General features: G+C 45.3%; 1 protein-coding gene and 1 long non-coding RNA gene across 2 annotated transcripts in view; both read right to left on the bottom strand.

Moving 5' to 3' along the window:
* The window catches only part of LOC122941684 (oocyte zinc finger protein XlCOF19-like), an 88,110-nt gene that overhangs the window by 39,676 nt on the left and 27,970 nt on the right, over positions 1-20,464 (bottom strand). The gene's annotated exons all lie outside the window — the stretch shown is intronic.
* LOC122941699 lies at positions 11,854-14,028 on the bottom strand. Its single transcript, XR_006390489.1, has 3 exons — positions 12,304-14,028; positions 11,997-12,176; positions 11,854-11,914 (listed from the first exon to the last, which is right to left on the bottom strand). It is a non-coding gene; the product is annotated as an uncharacterized LOC122941699 (long non-coding RNA).

The raw sequence follows: 20,464 nt of genomic DNA on the forward strand, positions 1-20,464 counted from the left end.
TGCTAGCTTTCATTCAATGCTTAAACTTTAACAAGTTGTCCCACATTTGCGCTTCAATAATTTGTCCCACATTTGCGCTTTGTGTTAAGCAAGGTGTTTGCTGGATTTGTGGGAGGGGAGGCTGATTGACGACCCAATTTAGCCTCACCTGCGTCCTCAGGCTGACGTCGGGTCGGTAATGTTCTTTCCAGGTCGGCGCTGAGAGCGAGTTCAGGCGGCAGCGTGCAGAATTTTTTTAGGTTACGAAGGGTGCAGTGGAGGAAGCGACAGTCGAATCAGGTGCCACGGCCAGTGAGGTAGGATCAGGGCGGGTGGGCCCTGCGTTCTGCTAAACGGCCAGCGGTTCACGCAGGGCATTCGCACTGGGCCAGCCCAGTGCTGGGTTCTAAGTGTATGCTTAGCTGGGGACTGCGCAGCACATGCGCACTGGAGGGGCGGGGCTGTAGCAAGCTCTCCGGTTCTGAGACTTGGCGCTGCACGGCATCACGCAGAGCTGCACGGCATCACGCAGAGCTTGCGGAGAGGGAGCGATAGGGCATGAAAAGAAGGAAGGGAAGGGGAAAATATAAATAAATAAATGAATGAACACATATGTAAAATATAAATAAAAAAGTAGAAACAAGGTGCACAGAGGAACGGGGCAGGGGGAATCGAGTAGAAATCAAGCAATGCCATATAAATTACGGTCATGTAATAAGCGCTGTCCCACAGCCCAATACACATTCCGGACGATGTTGTCTCAATTCACAGGGCAAGTCGGGAGTTGGTCTGACTTCGGCAGGGAGACGCTTCGCATTTTTTTCGGCTTCTGACGGAGTAAGAGTTAGTCGGTCTGCCAGGACATGAAGTCTGTCACGACTACAGGCGCGCGATTACGAAGTCTGTCACGACTACAGGCGCGAGATTACGAAGTCTGTCACACCTACAGACGCGAGATTACGAAGTCTGTCACGACTACAGGCGCGAGATTACGAAGTCTGTCACGACTACAGGCGCGAGATTACGAAGTCTGTCACGACTACAGGCGCGAGATTGCAAAGTCTGTCACGACTACAGGCGCGAGATTACGAAGTCTGTCACGACTACAGGCGCGAGATTACGAAGTCTGTCACGACTACAGGCGCGAGATTACGAAGTCTGTCACGACTACAGGCGCAAGATTACGAAGTCTGTCACGACTACAGGCGCGAGATTACGAAGTCTGTCACGACTACATACGCGAGATTACCAAGTCTGTCACAACTACAGACAAGAGATTACGAAGTCTGTCAGGACTACAGGCGCGAGATTACGAAGTCCGTCATGACTACAGGTACAAGATTACGAAGTCAGTCACAACTACAGGCACAACGTTACAAGGTTAACCACAATTAATAGGCACTGGATTACAACAGTCCGGTCACGTCATTCACTAGCAGTTGGCAGAGCATAGGCATGTTACAGAACAGTCACATCACATTCAATAGGCACGTTGTGGAAGCTTGTCACGTCATAAAAGGTTGACTGTAATAGTTACCTTGAGTATTCTAGCCTTCACTTCAAAAAGTGGAAGACAAACATCCCTTTTGGCCAATTTAAGAGATTAAGAAGGAATTGTTCTCTAACTAGGGATTTTATCTCACAAAGTTAGATAATCCGTAAGAGATTTCAGAAGAAAGGTTATCCGTATGGAGTTATTGAGGCGGCCTACAACCGAGCCAAGGCCCTTACACAGGAAAATTGCCAGCAATAAACACCAGGCAGAGGATAAACATCAGCAAAATAACAAATGGAGTGCCAATTTCATTACCACCTACAGTAGTAACCATAAGGATATGAAAAATGTTCTTTCTAAACATTGGCACATTATCAAAAAAGATCCTTATATAGGTAAATCCTTACCAAGCCACCCAACCTTCAGGAGAGCAAAAACCCTTAAAAATCTGTTAGCACCCAGTAAGTTACGTGAACCATACTATAATAAAGTAGCTGGGACAATTGCCAGTTCACTTGTGCCATCCAGACCAGTGGGTAGCACAAAATGCAGACAACCCAAATGTCTATGTTGTCTCTCCATACGAAATTCCACCTCTTTCCGTAATAACACCACTGGCGAGATTTTCAACATCAAACAACCAATGGATTGTGGGTCAAATAATGTGATCTACATACTTGAATGCCAGTGTGGATTACAGTATGTGGGACGCACCACACAAACATTGCGTAACAGGTTGAACAAGCATTGTTCAAACACTAAGAAAAAATGTATGCAGCATAGTGTATCAAGACACATTGCGGATAAACATCAGGGTCTCTTCTCAAGTATTTCTGTTTTACCTATAGAAAAAAATTCATGCCGATAGCTGGAACATTATACAAACAATTAAAAGACGCGAAATGTTCTTGATTTATAAATTGAACAGCCTGAATCCTCAGGGTTTAAATGAGGCATTTGAAATCAATTTATAGATCCAATGTAATCAACCATCAACAGTACTAACCAATCAATGGAGTAGTAAGAGAAATAGGTATTTCTGTAACCGTATTAGATTCAGACCCCGATTGTTTGTCTGTTGGGCCTTGAACCCTTTTTCTCATGAATTAATAGGTGAATCAGTAGGCTGCAATATCATTATGGCTGCTTTTAGTGACAGTCACACCGAATGGTGTCTGGAGGGGACTGTGGATGTATGCGTGTATCTCTAACAACCACACGCGTGCACCCACCTCCATCTCACAGACTTCATGTCGGTGACTATTATTAATTATGTGCTTGGATCACAGAATGTCTTAATTAATATATATTCTTTCTGGAGACGATCTCTCCACTAGAAAGAATCTTTAGTTGGCATTTCAAGGCGTGGCATACTTTATTTAATTCTCTTTTTTATCACTCTAAAAGTGTGTACATACATGTACTTTTTTATACTTGTTTTATGTACTATTTATATATATATATATTTATTCAGTATTTATTTTTATATATACATTTTTTATCTCCTTTTAACGTTATATTATGCCACTTCTTTATATCTGTATGTATTTGCAAGTTTTTTTCTAGGAATCTAATCATGGTGTTTGCAGGGCACTAATATATGTACATGATTCTTATTTCGTTTTTCTATCATAAGTTAGACTCTTGGATTGCTCTTACATTCTGAGAGTGTCCCTGTTATACAGCAGCGGCCTCCATGTGAGAGTGTTCTTTGTTACCTAGCAGCGGCCTTCACGTGATCTGGCCATCATCACGTGACGTCGGGCCGGAAGACGCTAACCAGCCTCTTTGTAGCAGACGGCTTTCTTGCCGTCGAAGCGTCCCTGTAACTAGGAAACGGCCTTCACGTGACCCGACCCGCTCAGGTGATGCAGGTCCTGAACATTCAATAGGACCGCATCATCAGTGTGCGCGATTATGGGCGGACTGGATGCGCATTCTGATGCGCTTCTAATTGCTATTTACTTCTAGGTCGGCCTCTTTATGGGCACAGTTATGTCATGTGATTGTGAGGTCCTTACTAAATAGATTATTACCAGAGGAATTTTTGTTACATATTGTATAAACATAATCGGGGTGTGGACATCAGCAGTTCGCTTTGAGGACCTGCTGATATACACACTACATTTGCCACATATCCATCTAGGCAACACCCCCTTTGACCTTGTGACCTCCCTATAGGTGGTACGTTTGTATGTATAAATGTGTGTAGTTTCATGCTGTTAAACTTGTGCAGCTTCTTTGTACCTGATGAATGGGGAGTGATTCCCCGAAATGCGTTGTATCGCTGCAATAAAAGAATCCTTCTTGATCCTGGTGACTGGTTGACGGCAATTCACGCCGTGGGACGTATTTTGTTTTCTTGCATTCATCATCTTCTTGGGGGCTCCAGGCTTCTCCATTTGAAGATCTTTTGTGATCCTGTGGCTGCAGACCGCTATATCCAGACGTCCAGGCTTGTCAGATAAACCCTCATTAGTGTTGTGCCTACATTTGCACAACCACGTAAGGTGAGCCTTGCGAGTTCTCTCTGCTTACAATTTTATACTCACAGAATTACCCTATGGTGCGCACATCTGTTTTTTTACAGTTTTAAACAGCCTGCTAAATCATAAGCAATAGGTGGCTGGGTCAGTCACAGGTGTCACATTTGTCTAGTTTTAGTTGCACGATGTCTCATAATGTGGATATCGAGGGCACGTCTTCATTGCATGGGAGCATGGATCGGCAGTCTGTACGGACCACCGTACCTTCGTTAAGATCTTGGACCATCCCCAAGCTGATGGCGGAATTACGGAAGAGAGGAATTCCTTTCCCAGCAACAGCCAGGAAAGCGGAACTTTACCGTCTACTCTCTTCTAAGTCAGCAGGTCCTGGTCAGGACGTAGTGTTCATGGGTACGATAAAGACTTCCTTGACTCAGCTGCATGCAGTCATCAATTCGATGGCTACGTCTATTGCGGACGTCCAGGCTAGGCTGGAGATGGTGGAAAGCAGGGGGGTGGCAGCTGGTTTAGCGATGTAGGGACCTTCAAGGGCCCCGACATCGCAGACCAGTATGGCTACTGGGTTAGTTAATCTTCCCTCTATAGCGCCATCACATTTCATCCCAGCCAACATTCGCTAGGACATCCTTGCGGGTAAGGACGTTAATTTAGCATCGTTACTGATAGCTACGCACAAAGTGCCCGATATCAAGACGATAGCCTGTGGGGAAGTGTCCATTGTCCTTAAGTCCAAAGATGCCAGGCTTAACAGAAAGCTAAGTGTGGCAGAATTTGTCCTCGCCTTTAGTTTATTTTGGGACGTGGTCAGGTCAGTCAGCCCACAGAGGAGGGAGGAGTTGGATCTGTACTTATACAAGGTGGTGGATTTAGGTTATAAATACGGTGGTACAGCCTTCTATGACTACCACCGTTCGTTTCCCGCTAAGGCAGCAGCAGCCCTGGCACAGAGCCAACATGTCATTGACTGGTCAGTCGTCGACACAGAACTATTCTGCCGCCACGTTGCGGGTCTCAGAGCCCTGACGTGTGCCACATGTAGTTCCTACTCACACACTACGGATTGGTGTTCCAGTCTTAGCGTAACAACAGAGACCTCACAGATTAGGAACATTCTGGGTCCATCGACCAGCAGTGGCAGGGTTCTGTCAGGGGTGGACAAATTAGGACGACCAATTAAATATCTGGGCAGGTCACAAGTGTGTAACAACTTAAATTTCTCGTCATGTCACTGCAGCCAGTGTAGGTTGCTGCACTTATGTTCAGAGAAATAACCATACGGCATGACTAGACGTGGTAGACGCGGAACTGCTTGATTATTATTTAAGAGATCATCCGGAGCCTGGCTGGGTTAAATATGTGTTGAACAGTTTGGTTAATGGTTTCCATACGGGGCTAGTGGCACTACCTCAGTGCTCCTATAAGTGTAGGAAACTGCTCTCAGCTTTAAAAGATCCAGTGTCAGTCTTGGAACTGATACAGACTGAATTGGAGAAAGGTTATTTGATAGGTCCGTTTAGTCAGCCCACCTTCGACTGTTGGAGGGTAAACACGGTGGGGGTGGTAACCGGGAAATTCTCCAATAAAACAAGATTAATTTATAATCTGTCAGCACCACATTCTTTGCCTTTCTCTAGTCTGAACTCCTTGATACCATCGGAGGAGTTCTCTATGAAGTACGCTTCCATTGACAAGGCTATCCAGGTGATACTTCTTTTAGGTCAAGGCACATGGTTATCGAAGGCAGACATCACAGACGCCTTTAAATTACTTCCCTTACAGCCAGACTTATGGCAGTGGCACGGCATTAAGTGGGAAGGTCGTTATTATTTTGCTAATAAATTGACCTTCGGGTCAAAATCCAGTCCGTGGTTGTTTGACCAGTTTGCGAAGGCCCTACACTGGATTTTGACTAATAGATTCCACGCATACCATGTTATTCATTATTTATACGACTTTAATTGAACCCCCTGTCACAAGCCCCCAGGGATCTGCATATATTGAATACGGTATTCAAGGATCTTAAAGTACCAATAGCACCGCATAAGGTGGAAGGCCCTAGTACTGCAATTACCTTCTTGGGGCTACAGCTGGACACAGTTAAGATGCAGGCCAGTCTTCCGCAGGACAATTTATGCAGGATCAGAGAGGTGGTTCATAGATTGGCTCATGTCATGGTCACCATGAGGGCAAACCTCCAGTCCCTCCTGGGCATGTTAAATTTTGCCATGTGGATTATTCCTCAAGGGAGGACCTTTGTTTCCAGGCTGCTGAAACTACTTCCATCAGCCCCAGATCAAGACAGTCCTATCCACTTAGATCAACAGGCGACGGCCGATCTACTGATGTGGGACACCTTTTTGACACAGTGGAATGGAATTTCATTGTTTGTTCCTGCAGTGTCAAATCAGTCACCCTTGGTATATACGGATGTGGTGTCATCGGTAGGGTTAGCTGCCATATAGGGTAGACACTGGTTGGCCAGTCTTTGGCCGCCTGAGGTAGTGAACATTCCAGGGTTCGGTCAGTCATCCCCTTTGTTTGAGATCTACCCCATAGTGGGGGCAGCGCAGGTCTGGGGTAGGCAATGGAGGAATCATACGGTCTTGTTTTGATGGACAATGTGGTTACTGCAGACATTCTGATGAAGGGCAGATTAAGTTCCGTAGAGATAATGGCATTCGTTAGAAGGGTTGTTTGGCTGGCACTACAGCATGGTTTTCATTTATTTGTACACACATTAGTGGGGAAAAGAATGTGGCAGCAGACGCTCTGTCCCGGCTTAACTTTCGGCTCTTGTTCCAGGTATACCCAGGGGCAGACTCCTTGCCGACACCAACCCCTCAACACAGTCAACTGGTGATGGACTAGCGTTACACCTCGCTACAGATTGGAACCTTGTGGCTAAGTTGTTGTCCAGCAACACGCTTAGAGTATACGAGACTGCTTGAGGGTTGTTCAGCAAATTTAAGGAAAATAACCCACCTGGAAGCACGGGGCACATAACCTACTTGATGGCGTTCATTGCTTTTTGCCACTCTCATCTTAAGTTAGCACATAGCACTATCAAATTATACCTTGCTGGCATACAACATCACTGCTATGTCCTACACCCCGATCAGCCATCTCTGTTTTTGGCACATCCAGTGAATGCCTTATTGAAAGGTATTCAGAAGGTGACAGCTAGGAGCCTTCCTACTCGACAGCCTTTATCAGGACGGATGTTTAGGACATTGTCTGACTTGCTGCAGAAGAAGCCCTTTGGCCATGGCACTAGCCTGTTGATTAAAACGGCCATGTATTTGGGGTTTTACGGGTTCCTGAGGCCTAGCGAGTTTACACGTTCTGCTTCCTCTAAAGCATTTTTACATAAAGGACAACTTGTGTGGAGTAACACATGTTATGTCTTAACTTTAAGTTCGTCAAAAACAGCTCAGCCTGGGGAACTGGTGGAGGTGAAGTATTTTCCCACTGGGAACAGTTGGTGTCCGGTAGTGGCTCTTCGTGAATGGTTGGAGTACATCAGGGCGGCTTCAGCAGACTCGCCGCTGTTAGCCTTTAATGCTGCACCCCTGAGTACTCAGACATTCATGAAATATATCCGGCTACTGTTAGTTACTATGAGGGTCAATCCTATGTCCATCACGGGCCACTCCTTCAAAATTGAATTATATATATATATATTGTATTCAAATACAACGTCCCAGTTCATATTATTCAGAGGGCAGTAATTTGTCCCACATTTGCGCTTCAATAATTTGTCCCACATTTGCGCTTTAATAACTTGTCCCACATTTGCGCCTCATTAACTTTTCCCATATTTTCGCTCGATAAAATAAAAAAAATGTATACATTTATCTCCCTTGGATGAGGTCTCTCTTTCTCACGCTCCCTCTCCGGCGTGGAACCCCGATTCGCCGATAACCGTGATCAACATGGTAGGCTCAGAAAAGAACATCGAAAGTTGATAGAGAAGATATCCAAATGGATAGTGGATGTCACTGGGGCACCTCTGCATAGGTGACAGGAACATACATTTGAAAAAATCGTCTGTTACATTGTCAGGTGACATTTTTCAAATTTAGCCGGATAGAAATCCCTGCTCTGCATAGTTGACAGGGAATAAAATGTAAGAAATTCTTCATTAAATGATGCGCGCCACATCCTTTGATTCAATGCTTAAACTTTAAAAAGTTGTCCCACATTTTCGCTTTAATACTTTGTCCCATATTTCCGCACTATCATTTTTTAATTTGAAACAATTAATCCTCCCTTGGATCTGGTCTCTCTTTCTCACGCTCCCTCTCCGGCGTGGAACCCTGATTCGCCGATAACTGTGATCAACATGGTAGCCTCAGAAAGGAACATCGAAAGTTGATAGAGAAGATATCTAAATGGATGATGGACGTCACAGGGACGTGTGATCAGGCAGAAGTTAGCTAGAGCCAACAAAGCGGCTAGCAGGGCCTCTCCGCTCGATTACATTAAATTTCATCCATTGACCTCCCTTGCATGTGATATCCTTTTCTCAGGCTCCCTCTCCGGCCTGGAACCCTGATTCCCCGCCACGCGTAGGCGCATAAAAGAACAACAAAAGTTGATAGAGCAGATATCAAATTGGATCGTGAACATAACAGGGGACGTGCGACATGGTGGGTGGGGCAGTAGGTGTGCACACGCCTACATGAACTGACTGACAGGGGTCAGCCCCTGAAACTTCTGGGTCTCCAAATTGGGCACATGGCCTGAGCTTGCCCTTTACCCCTTGGAGGTGCTGGACTGCCCTGCAGCCAATGTATTGTCTGAATGTGTGTTTAGCACAAATGGAGGGAGTTATCACAGGTTATATTTCCCAAAGTTTTGGGTGCACCCTAATTTTAAATTTTTTAAATAAATTTAAAACCGTAAAGCAGTGTAGGCTACCTTCTCCTCCTCCACCGCCGCTTCCACCTACACCGCCACATCCACTGCCTCCTCAACCTCCTACTCCATATGGATCGCTTCCTCCTAGATCAAGATTATTATTTTTTACATATTTTATGTTATTTAAAGTTATTTCCCTATCCACATTTGTTTGAAGAGCACTTGCCACGCTCTTAACCACATTTTGATGCCATTTGCAGCCCTCTAGCCCCTTCCATATTTTTACAGCCATTTTAGTGCTCAAAAGTTCAGGTCTTCATTGACTTCAATGGGGTTCGGGTCAGGTTTGGGTCCCGAAATCGAACTTTTTTGTGAAGTTCGGCCAAACCCGTCGAACCGGAACATCCAGGTGTCCGCTTAACTCTACCTGTAAGTCAGTGCTATTCGCGGGTGTCCACCTCACCTACTCCCACCATTTATAGGAACTTAAGCAAATACCAAAAAAGAGTACCAGTATGGCCATGAAATTGTGCTTTGGAGAAAATGTAAGGCTGGATTAGCACTTTTTTTTATATATATTTTATTTTACCCCTTAGCAACTTAGTAGGGGTGCTCAGCTGTATAATGATAGCCAGGTTCCTGGTTTTTTTCTATTCTTTTCAAAAACAGTTAAAAACGACACTATTCCCACAACAAAAGCAAGCTCTAATATGACCACATCAACAGAAAAATAAAAAATAAGCTGTGGCTTTTAAAATGCAATAATAAAAAGGGGGGAGTTACTTGGTCATTAACGCCCAAAAAATAGCTGCTCCCCAAAGGGGTTAAATAGACTGTCAGACATGACCTTCGGAAGAAACCCATGGAAACACAGGAAGAACATGAAAGCTCCAGGCATGACCAAAGCATCTGTAGGTGAATGTGCACAGACCCTTATACAAGAAACTCAAGGAGGTCTCGTAAGTTTAATTTTCTAGTCATTTCTCAGCGCAGCAATGTTTTATTAAAAACCTATACCTATCTTATCAAGTGTATTTAAATCATCTAAGTATCCCCCCTGTCCACCTTATAAATACCGAAAACTAAAGTTTTATAACCTGCTTGTCTCGTCTCCAATCTGCCCAAGGGGCGGCGTTTCATCTCAAAATGCGCCCAGCCAGCCGCTGCCAACTGCCGTTCTGAAGCCCCGCCCAGCTCATTAATATTCACTTCGCTGGGCTGGCGGCTACAACTCTCCCCGACTCAAGATCCTGCGCATGGCCAATTCAATCCTCTGGGCACGTCCTCCGTCTAATCTTCAGCGCATGCGCCCGGCCGGGGTCACAATCACGCCTGCGTACAGACAGTCTGCGTCTTAGAGGCCGCTGCAGCCTCTGCTTTATGCGCATGCGCCGGGCACTTGAGTCGGGGAGAGTTGTAGCCGCCGCCCAGCAAAATGAATATTGATGAGCTGGGCGGGGCTTCAGAACGGCAGTTGAGAGCGGCTGGCTGGGTGCATTTTGAGATGAAACGCCGCCGCTTGGGCAGATTGGAGATGAGACAAGCAGGTTATAAAACTTTAGTTTTCGGTATTTATAAGGTGGACAGGGGGGATACTTAGATGATTTTAATACACTTGATAAGACTGTACTTTCATATATATATACCTAAATATGCTAATTGGACCTGTCAGTGTCCCTTTAAGTAAGTGACCATTAAATACCCCCCTGTATTTTTGGTTTGGTCACTCTCAGACTAGATGAGGACCAATCTGCCAATGAGACATATGGGTGCCATATTTATTTGATATTCAGTGGTACTTTAGTCTCCATGCAGTGGAAATAGAATAAAAGTTATATTTTATACACAGTTTATTCCACTACTTCTATAGAGGAGAAAACCTCTTTAAAAGTATCTAGTGAAGGATTAGATTCTGTGGGTCTTCTCTGCTTTATTTAGTGGTTACTACTCACCTGGGCGGTTATCTGTAGGAATGTCCTCTATACTCTGCTCATCACCCCTCACATCTGTCTCTGTAGGATTAATATTGTTCAGATCTTCACCCGGATTCACAAGCTGTGAAAGAAATATTGTAGAAGTCATCAGACGGTTGGAAAAGTTGTGTGGAAGATCAGTAATTACAATGACAACCATAAATGATAGGACAGAAGGAGATATCTGACCCAAATATCTGCAGTGGAGTGTATTCTTTATTGGTCAATAATTATTCCAACCAGCAGTCTCCATAACTAGAAAATTGTGAGATGATCCAGACCACATGTAATGTCTATGGTCATCTGTAATCCTGCCATCTCCACCTTTCTCACTATACAGGTGAAACTCGAAAAATTTGAATATCGTGCAAAAGTCCATTTATTTCAGTAATGCAAATTAAATGGAATTGCATTAATGCAGCTTAAAATTAGAATTTTGTGAAAAGGTTCAATATTCTAGGCTCAAAGTGTCACACTCTAGTCAGCTAATTAATCCATATCCCCTGAGCAAAGGGGACCTGAGATTGTGACTTTGGGGTTTCATAAGCTGTAAGTCATAATCATCCAAATTATAACAAATAAAGGCTTGAAATATCTCAGTTTGCATGTAATGAGTCTCATATGTTAGTTTCACCTTTTAAGTTTCATTACTGCAATAAATAAACTTTGCACAATATTCTAATTTTTCGAGTTTCACCTGTACAAGGATAAAACATATAATACTGGTGGATAAAACAAGATCTTCACAGCCTCCTACAGATCCTAGGGGACATTTCATGAGACCTTATCTCCATCTACCTGATCATCCTGTGGGACATTGTGATGTTCTCCTGAACCATCCTGTGGAAGAAGAGGACTGGGACATCTCTCTTGCGTTCTTCTCTCTTCCTTATCTGTAGGAAACACATCCAGTAACTGAATTCATTCCTTACATACAGATAATGAGAGGACGTGTGGATTTAGTCATGTCTATTACCTTGTGGTGTGAGGGGCCAGTGATCCTCCATCATGACGTCCTTGTACAGATCTTTGTGTCCTTCTAAATACTCCCATTCCTCCATGGAGAAATAGACTGTGACATCCTGACACCTTATAGGAACCTGACAACACAATGATACAGTCATCACCCAGATCCCTTCATAGCAATCCTGTATAATGTCCCAGCATTCCCAGCAATGTCACCTCTCCAGTCAGCAGCTCAATCATCTTGTTGGTGAGTTCTAGGATCTTCTCTCTATTGATTTCCTTATGTATCAGGGGTTGAGGTGGAGGCCCTGTGATTGGGCTCAGGGTTCTTCCCCATCCTTCAGACACAGGGGCCTGACAGCCCTCACTAGAGGTCTTCTTCACTACTGTGTAGTCCTGGTTATGGAGAGACAGTAATAAATATCACTCCATACATCTCCAGAGTCCCTCACCTCTCCAGTCATGTCCATCTGTTAGTAACATAGATAAGATTATGTAATGTGACATCATCAGAATCTCTCACCTCTCCAGTAAGCCGGAAGAGAATCTCTAGGGTGAGATTTATTATACTCTCCGCCATCTTGTCCCCGTCCATTCTTGATGGGTCAATCAGGAGAAGGATCTGATATAGAAGATCTCCACTGAGCGGATCCTATATTGTAGGAGACAGAGACAGCTCCACTGCATACACTCTGTAACTACATCCCGATGCAACACTTCAGGTCATCCAGCACCGATCACAACCAGCACAACAAAGTCCTGAATACACTGAATAGCACCCAGTCATGTGATTCCAGACTCCTCCCATACACAGTCACATGTTCATGACATCATCACAGGTCCTTTCCCTCCTTCAACAGCACAGCCTGGAGGACCCCTCCCACACATGGTCACATGGTCATGACATCATGAAAGGTCCTTAAGCCCACTAGTCTCCTCCCTCCCCCATACATGTAATGTCCAGCGGTGCAGGTGGAGGTATGTGTACAATCACCGCCATTGTCTGTCAGGATTATTGGGGATGGGGTCAGTAAGGCTGTGGACACCTTTTATCTTTTCTTTAGATTTAATTCTATGTATTTTCCTGGTATGATGGAATAATTCTAACCCCCAGTGACACGCTGAATTCCATGTATAACACGTGGCGGTATCAACTTTGAGAAATGTGACAAAGTGCATGGAGCCGCTGGAGCATTGTGTGTTTGAACATGTGGGATGTCTGACAAATACTTTCTATTCCTGGCTTTTTTCGTTGGTTATCTACTTGGTGCAGCCTTAGCATGTCCGTGCTCTCCACCGCTCAAAGGTGAGCTGCCATTCTCTCTCTCTGAATAAAATACACTACGTACCATCCACAGCTCATGCCCCGGAAGAAACCATACGTAGTGGAGGTGGCGGTCCTACTAGTCAATACCTATTGGGGAGGTGGCGGTTGTGCGGGTCGATACCTATTGGGGAGGTGGCGGTTGTGCGGGTCGATACCTATTGGGGAGGTGGCGGTTGTGCGGGTCGATACCTATTGGGGAGGTGGCGGTTGTGCGGGTCGATACCTATTGGGGAGGTGGCGGTTGTGCGGGTCGATACCTATTGGGGAGGTGGCGGCTGTGCGGGTCGATACCTATTGGGGAGGTGGCGGTTGTGCGGGTCGATACCTATTGGGGAGGTGGCGGTTGTGCTGGTCGATACCTATTGGGGAGGTGGCGGTTGTGCTGGTCGATACCTATTGGGGAGGTGGCGGTTGTGCTGGTCGATACCTATTGGGGAGGTGGCGGTTGTGCTGGTCGATACCTATTGGGGAGGTGGCGGTTGTGCTGGTCGATACCTATTGGGGAGGTGGCGGTTGTGCTGGTCGATACCTATTGGGGAGGTGGCGGTTGTGCTGGTCGATACTTATTGGGGAGGTGGCGGTTGTGCTGGTCTCATGCTTATGGGAGAGGTGGCGGTTGTGCTGGTCGATACTTTTTGGGGAGGTGACAATTGTGCTGGTCTCATTCTTGCCTATTTTACTCTTTGGGCTTGATTAGTTGTCGGGGTCCTAATCCTTATATTCTGATACTCTAGGGTGGTCCCTGGGAGTGTTTACTGCAGACTCCTGTAGACCCTTTAACTTTTAGGGTAACCTGCATCTCTACGTTTATGTTCCTGACTGCACTGCATTCACCGTTCTGGGAGTGAGGGACATCTACTTTTTATTAATATGTAGAGAAAATCTAAATCACACATCCTCATTCCTATACTTCTGATATGACAACTGTTTGCAATTTTCAGCATTTCTTTTGATAAAACATGGCTATACAGCACTAGTATCAATCATTTGCTGTGCACTATTAAGAGGCATTAGTATACAGTTTGATCAAAGAGCATAGGCCCACTTACCGCGACAAGGTTACCTCTTTTTAAGTAGGGACCTACTCTAACCATAGCGAGGCGCCATGCGGCGACCACCGCGCCTCCACACCGCTCCAGCAGACAATGGGATCCAGCAGCCACACCACGGCCCCACCATGCGGCAGAGCCACCTAGGCCTCGGATCCCATCACTCCGCCAGCACAGCGCAGAAGCAGCGACGGCCACCGTCCAGCGCCGCATGTGAACTTGTGCAAAGGGATCACCTGTTCACAGCTTCTCAGGAACTCCAACTGAGTTGTGGTAGGAATTATTAGACCCTTTGCAGACTTCTGCTAATTAAAAGCACCTTAGCCAAATGGGGAGGAGTGCTGATTCAGAGGGGGGAAAAAGAAGATAAAGCATATAAATTGTATTACTATGTAGAGAAAATCTAAATTGGACTCAACTCAGTTGAAGTTCCTGAGAAGCTGTGAACAGGTGATCCCTTTGCACCAGCTCACATGCGGCGCTGGACGGTGGCCGTCGCTGCTTCTGTGCTGTGCTGGTGGAGTGATGGGATCCGAGGCCTAGGTGGCTCTGCCGCACGGTGGGGCCGCATTGTGACTGCTGGATCCCATTGCCTGCTGGAGTGGAGTGGGGGCGTGGTGGTCGCCGCACGGCGCTGCGCTATGGTTAGAGTAGGTCTCCACTTAACAAGAGGCAACCTTGTCGCGGTAAGTGGGCCTATGCTCTTTGATCAAACTATATACTAATGCCTCTTAATAGTGCACAGCAAATGATTGATACTAGTGCTGTATAGCCATGTTATATCAAAAGAAATGCTGCAAATTGCAAACAGTTGTCATATCAGAAGTATAGGAATGAGGATGTGCGATTTAGATTCTCTCTACATATTAATACATCTACCTTTTTAACTACGTTTTTTATGTGTATTTAGTTACCTATCCGTAAAGGCGCATTATTTCTGTGTAATATACAATTGTGGCGCTGTGTTATCTTTTTTTTTAATTATTATTGGTTGGTGACACAGTCACATAGATTGCAATAGGTCCACGTTGTTAAGGGTTAGTGTACGCTGTTTAGATTAAACCCCCTTCAGTCCTCCGACTGCAGATTCTCAAGAGATAAAGGAAAAGAACAGGACTCTTGAGGGATACACATTCCAAGAGGAGAGCTCCAGTCAATGCCCATTACCCCACAGGCTCCTCAAAGGAGTTGTCCAAGAATTGGTGGATTTTGGGCCCCGCCAACCCATGAAAAAGATGCCAAAGTGGGGAAAAAAAAATCGCACAAACGGCTACAAAAAAATAGTGACCAGCAGAAAAAGATAACATCATTCTTACTGCATAATAAGCGATATAAAAATAGAACCCAGAAAACAATGATGCATTTGCATATTTCACCATTCCACCCCGAATAGCTTAAAGGGGTTCTTCACTTACATTTAACTGATGATCTATCCTCTGGATAGATCATCAGCTTCTGAACGGCGAGGGTCAGACACCCGGGACCTCGCCGATCAGCTGTTTGAGAAGGCAGCGGCGCTCCAGCAGAGCTTAGCCCCGCCCCCGCTAGTTGATATTAGTCGTGATGTCAGTGGGCCTGCGGTAAACAGTGAGAAGGCCGCAGCGCTGCTGGAGCGCCGCTGCCTTCTCAAACAGCTGATCACCAGGGGTCCCGGGTGTCGGACCCCCGCCGATCAGAAGCTGATGATCTATCCAGAGGATAGATCATCAGGATAGATCATCAGTTAAATGAAAGTGAAGAACCCCTTTAATGTAACGGTTCCATTAAAAAATACAAGTCGGCCTGGAAAATAACAACCCCTTCTGTCAGCAGTGACTGTACACATACCTCCGGCTGCTCCGCTGTACACTGGATGTATGGGGAAGACTAGTGGGCTAAAGGACCTTTCATGATGTCATGACCATGTGGCCTTGTGTGGGAGGAGTCAGGCTCCAGGCTGTGCTGCTGGAGGAGGTAAAGGACCTTTCATAATGTCATCAGCAAGTGATTATGTGTGGGAGGAGTCAGATTCTAGGTGAGGAGGTAAAGGACCTTTCATGATGTCATGACCATGTGACTATGTGTGGGAGGAGTCAGGCTGTGCTGCTGGAGGAGGTAAAGGACCTTTCATAATGTCATCATCATGTGATCATGTGTGGGAGGAGTCAGATTCTAGGTGAGGAGGTAAAGGACCTTTCATGATGTCATGACCATGTGGCCTTGTGTGGGAGGAGTCAGTCTCCAGGCCGTGCTGCTGGAGGAGGTAAAGGACCTTTCATAATGTCATCATCATGTGATTATGTGTGGGAGGGGTCAGATTCTAGGTGAGGAGGTAAAGGACCTTTCATGATGTCATGACCATGTGATTATATGTGGGAGGAGTCAGGTGCTCAGGACTCTTGCTGTGCTGGTTGTGAATGGTGCTGGATAACCAGAAGCTTTAACCCCTTAGTAACCAGCGTGTTTTGGGCGTTACTGACCAAGCGTTTTTCTTCCCTTTTTTTCATCTTCGCCTTCCAAGAGCTATAACATTTTTATTTTTCCCTCTATGTAGTTGAATGAAGGGCTTGTTTTTTGCAGGACAAGTAGTTATTAATAGTATCATTATGGGGAGGAAGATGGGGGAAAAAAACAGCAATACTGCCACTCAGTTTTTACATTTAATTCTTACTGCGATCACATTTTGGTATATCTAACACAAAATCTTTATTCTCTGGGTCAGTATGATTGCAGAGATACCAAATACATGTAGTTATATCTTTTAAGTTTTACTACTTATATCAAATAAAACCCTTTTTTTTAAATGAAGAAAATCTTTTTGCATCGCCGCATCCCAAGACCCATAACTTTTTTACTTTTCTTTCGACGGAGTTGTGTGAAAGCTTGAATTTTCCGGAATTACCTCTTTTTGATCCCTTGTTAGTACTTTTTTTTTTTCTGTGGTGACTAAGAATAAATGAACAATTCAGAAAATTTTATTTATTTTTTTCTTTTGTTACAGCATTCACAGTAGGGGATAATTTACATGATATTTGTGTATTGTGGGTCATTACAGACGCGGTGATACCAAACGTAGGGGTATTTATTTTTGCTATTTTTTCATTGAAAAGTGTTTTTTCAATGGAAAAAAAGCGTATTTCTTTTTTATTGGAATTTTTATCTTTTATTTTTAAAGAGTTTAACGTGTATGTAGCAGGGCTGTCTCTGTGTGATGTGTATGTAGTGGAGCTGTCTCTGTGTGACGTGTATGTAGCGGAGCTGTCTCTGTGTGACGTGTATGTAGCGGAGCTGTCTCTGTGTGACGTGTATGTAGCAGAGCTGTCTCTGTGTGATGTGTATGTAGCGGAGCTGTCTCTGTGTGGCGTGTATGTAGCGGAGCTGTCTCTGTGTGACGTGTATGTAGCGGAGCTGTCTCTGTGTGACGTGTATGTAGCGGAACTGTCTCTGTGATGTGTATGTAGCAGAGCTGTCTCTGTGTGACATATATGTAGCAGAGCTGTCTCTGTGTGATGTGTATGTAGCAGAGCTGTTATTTGTATGTGCGATCTACACGTGATACAGCACATTTTATATGTGAGTGTAGCAGAGCTATGTTATAAATGACATGAGCTATATCTTATCTGGTTCTGATTTATCAGGTCTGTGTTATTGTCACGGAAGGTGTGCAGGAAACTAGAAAACACAAAATAAATATACGACTGACTGGATCCAAAACTAAGGGAAAAAAATGGAGAGCCCCTGTATCAGACCTGGCTCTCTCCCTTACTGCTCAGCCTATGTGAAAATTCCAATGGTAGATGATCGCATATCCTCGTACCTAGACTGTATAACACCTGAACACCCTATAATAGTGAGGGGACACGACCACCGGCTCCCTACACTAGATACGGAAGGAATATAAACCGCAAAGTGATGCACTGTGGGAAAGGATTTAAAGGGATGCAATCAGTGCAACTACAAGACAGCTGAGAGAGGCTAACGAGATGAGAAAATGAAAGCAAAACAAAGGAACCTTAAGGAGGAGGTTCTAGATGTCTGTCAGAGCTTCTCAGATGTCTGGTGGTGACAGTACCCCTCCTTCTACGAGTGAACTCCTGGGACCCATATCCTCTCTTCAGGACCATAACCCTCCCAATGAACGAGGTACTGGAGAGAACCGCGGACAACACGAGAATCCACAATCCTAGAGACCTGAAATTCAAGATTACCATCAACCACAATCGGAGGAGGAGGCAAAGACGAGGGTACAATGGGTTGGACATAAGGTTTTAATAAGGACTTATGAAAAACATTATGGATCTTCCAAGTCAAGACGGTAGGCAACAGGATTGATGACGGACAAGATTTTGTAAGGCCCAATAAACTTAGGACCCAACTTCCAGGAGGGAACCTTCAATTTGATATTCTTAGTAGACAACCACACCAGATCACCAACATTCAGGTCCGGACCAGGCACACGTCTCTTATCCGCCACACGCTTATATCTCTCACTCATGCTCTTTAGATTATCCTGAATCTTTTGCCAAATAGATGACAAAGACGAGGAGAATCTGTCCTCATCAGGTAAACCAGAAGACCCTTCTCCAGAGAATGTCCCAAACTGCGGATGAAACCCATATGCACCAAAAAATGGTGACTTATCAGAGGACTCCTGACGACGGTTATTTAAAGCAAACTCAGCAAGGGACAAAAAAGAACACCAATCCGCCTGATTCTCCGCCACAAAACAGCGCAGATATGTCTCCAGATTCTGATTGACGCGCTCTGTCTGGCCATTCGACTGCGGGTGGAAAGCAGGAGAGAATGACAACCGAACCCCCAAGCGAGAACAGAAAGCCTTCCAGAATCTGGAAACAAACTGCGTACCCCTATCAGAGACTATGTCTGAAGGAATACCATGCAATTTGACAATGTGATCAATAAATGCCTGCGCCAGCCTCTTGGCATTGGGCAAGCCAGGAAAAGGGATGAAATGCACCATTTTGCTAAAACGGTCCACCACCACCAGAATCACAGTCTTCCCCGAGGAACGAGGCAGGTCCGTAATGAAGTCCATGGACAGATGTGTCCAAGGACGGGAAGGAATGGGTAAGGGAAGGAGAGGACCTGATGGCCGTGAATGAGGGACTTTGGCACGAGCGCAGGTCTCGCAGGCTGCCACAAAACCCTCAACCGACTTACGAAGCGCCGGCCACCAGAATCTCCGAGCGATGAGATCCACTGTGGCTCTTGCCCCCGGGTGCCCAGCAAGGACCGTATCGTGGTGTTCCTTTAAAAATCTTGTGTCTTAAAGCGAGAGGCACAAACAACCTCCCAGGAGGACAAAGATCAGGAGCCTCTGACTGGGCTACCTGAACCTCTGCCTCTAATTCAGGATAAAGAGCAGAGACCACCACACCTTCAGCCATAATGGGACCCGGGTCTTCAAAATTCCCACCTCCTGGAAAACAACGTGACAGGGCATCCGCCTTCACATTCTTAACCCCAGGGCGGAACGTGACAACAAAATTAAACCTGGAAAAGAACAAAGACCATCGGGCCTGTCTCGGGTTCAGACGCTTGGCTGACTCCAAGTAGGCCAGATTCTTATGGTCAGTAAACACGGTAATAGGGTGTCTGGCTCCCTCTAGCCAATGGCGCCATTCCTCAAAAGCCAACTTGATGGCCAACAACTCCCTATCTCCCACATCGTAATTTCTCTCTGCGGAGGAGAGTTTCTTCGAGAAAAAGGCACACGGTCGCCATTTGGCAGGAGAGGGACCCTGAGACAAGACTGCACCCACACCCACCTCAGAAGCATCAACCTCAACTATGAAGGGTAGAGAAATATCAGGTTGTACCAAGATGGGAGCGGAAGCAAAATTCTCCTTGATATTAGAAAAGGCCTTACGCGCCTCTGCCGACCAGGAGGAAAAATCTACCCCCTTTCTAGTCATATCATTGAGTGGTTTAACAACAGAGGAATAATTCAAAATAAACTTCCTGTAATAATTGGCAAAGCCCAAAAAACGCATCAGCGCCTTCTGATTCTCAGGAAGCTCCCACTCAAGCACAGCGCGGACTTTCTCAGGGTCCATGCGAAAACCAGAAGCGGAGAGAAGAAACCCCAGAAATTGAATTTCTGGAACCGCAAACACACATTTCTCCAGTTTAGCGTACAATTTATTCTCCCGCAGGATGAGCAAGACCTGACGTAAGTGTTCCCTTATGAGTTTTGAAATCAGGAGAAAAAATCAAAATGTCATCCAGATACACTAATACAAATTTCACAATTAAATGATAAAAAATGCTGTTCACAAAATGCTGAAAGACGGCTGGAGCATTCATCA

Source organism: Bufo gargarizans, chromosome 6 (genome assembly GCF_014858855.1).
Source record: "Bufo gargarizans isolate SCDJY-AF-19 chromosome 6, ASM1485885v1, whole genome shotgun sequence".
NCBI classification, from domain to species: Eukaryota; Metazoa; Chordata; class Amphibia; order Anura; family Bufonidae; genus Bufo; species Bufo gargarizans.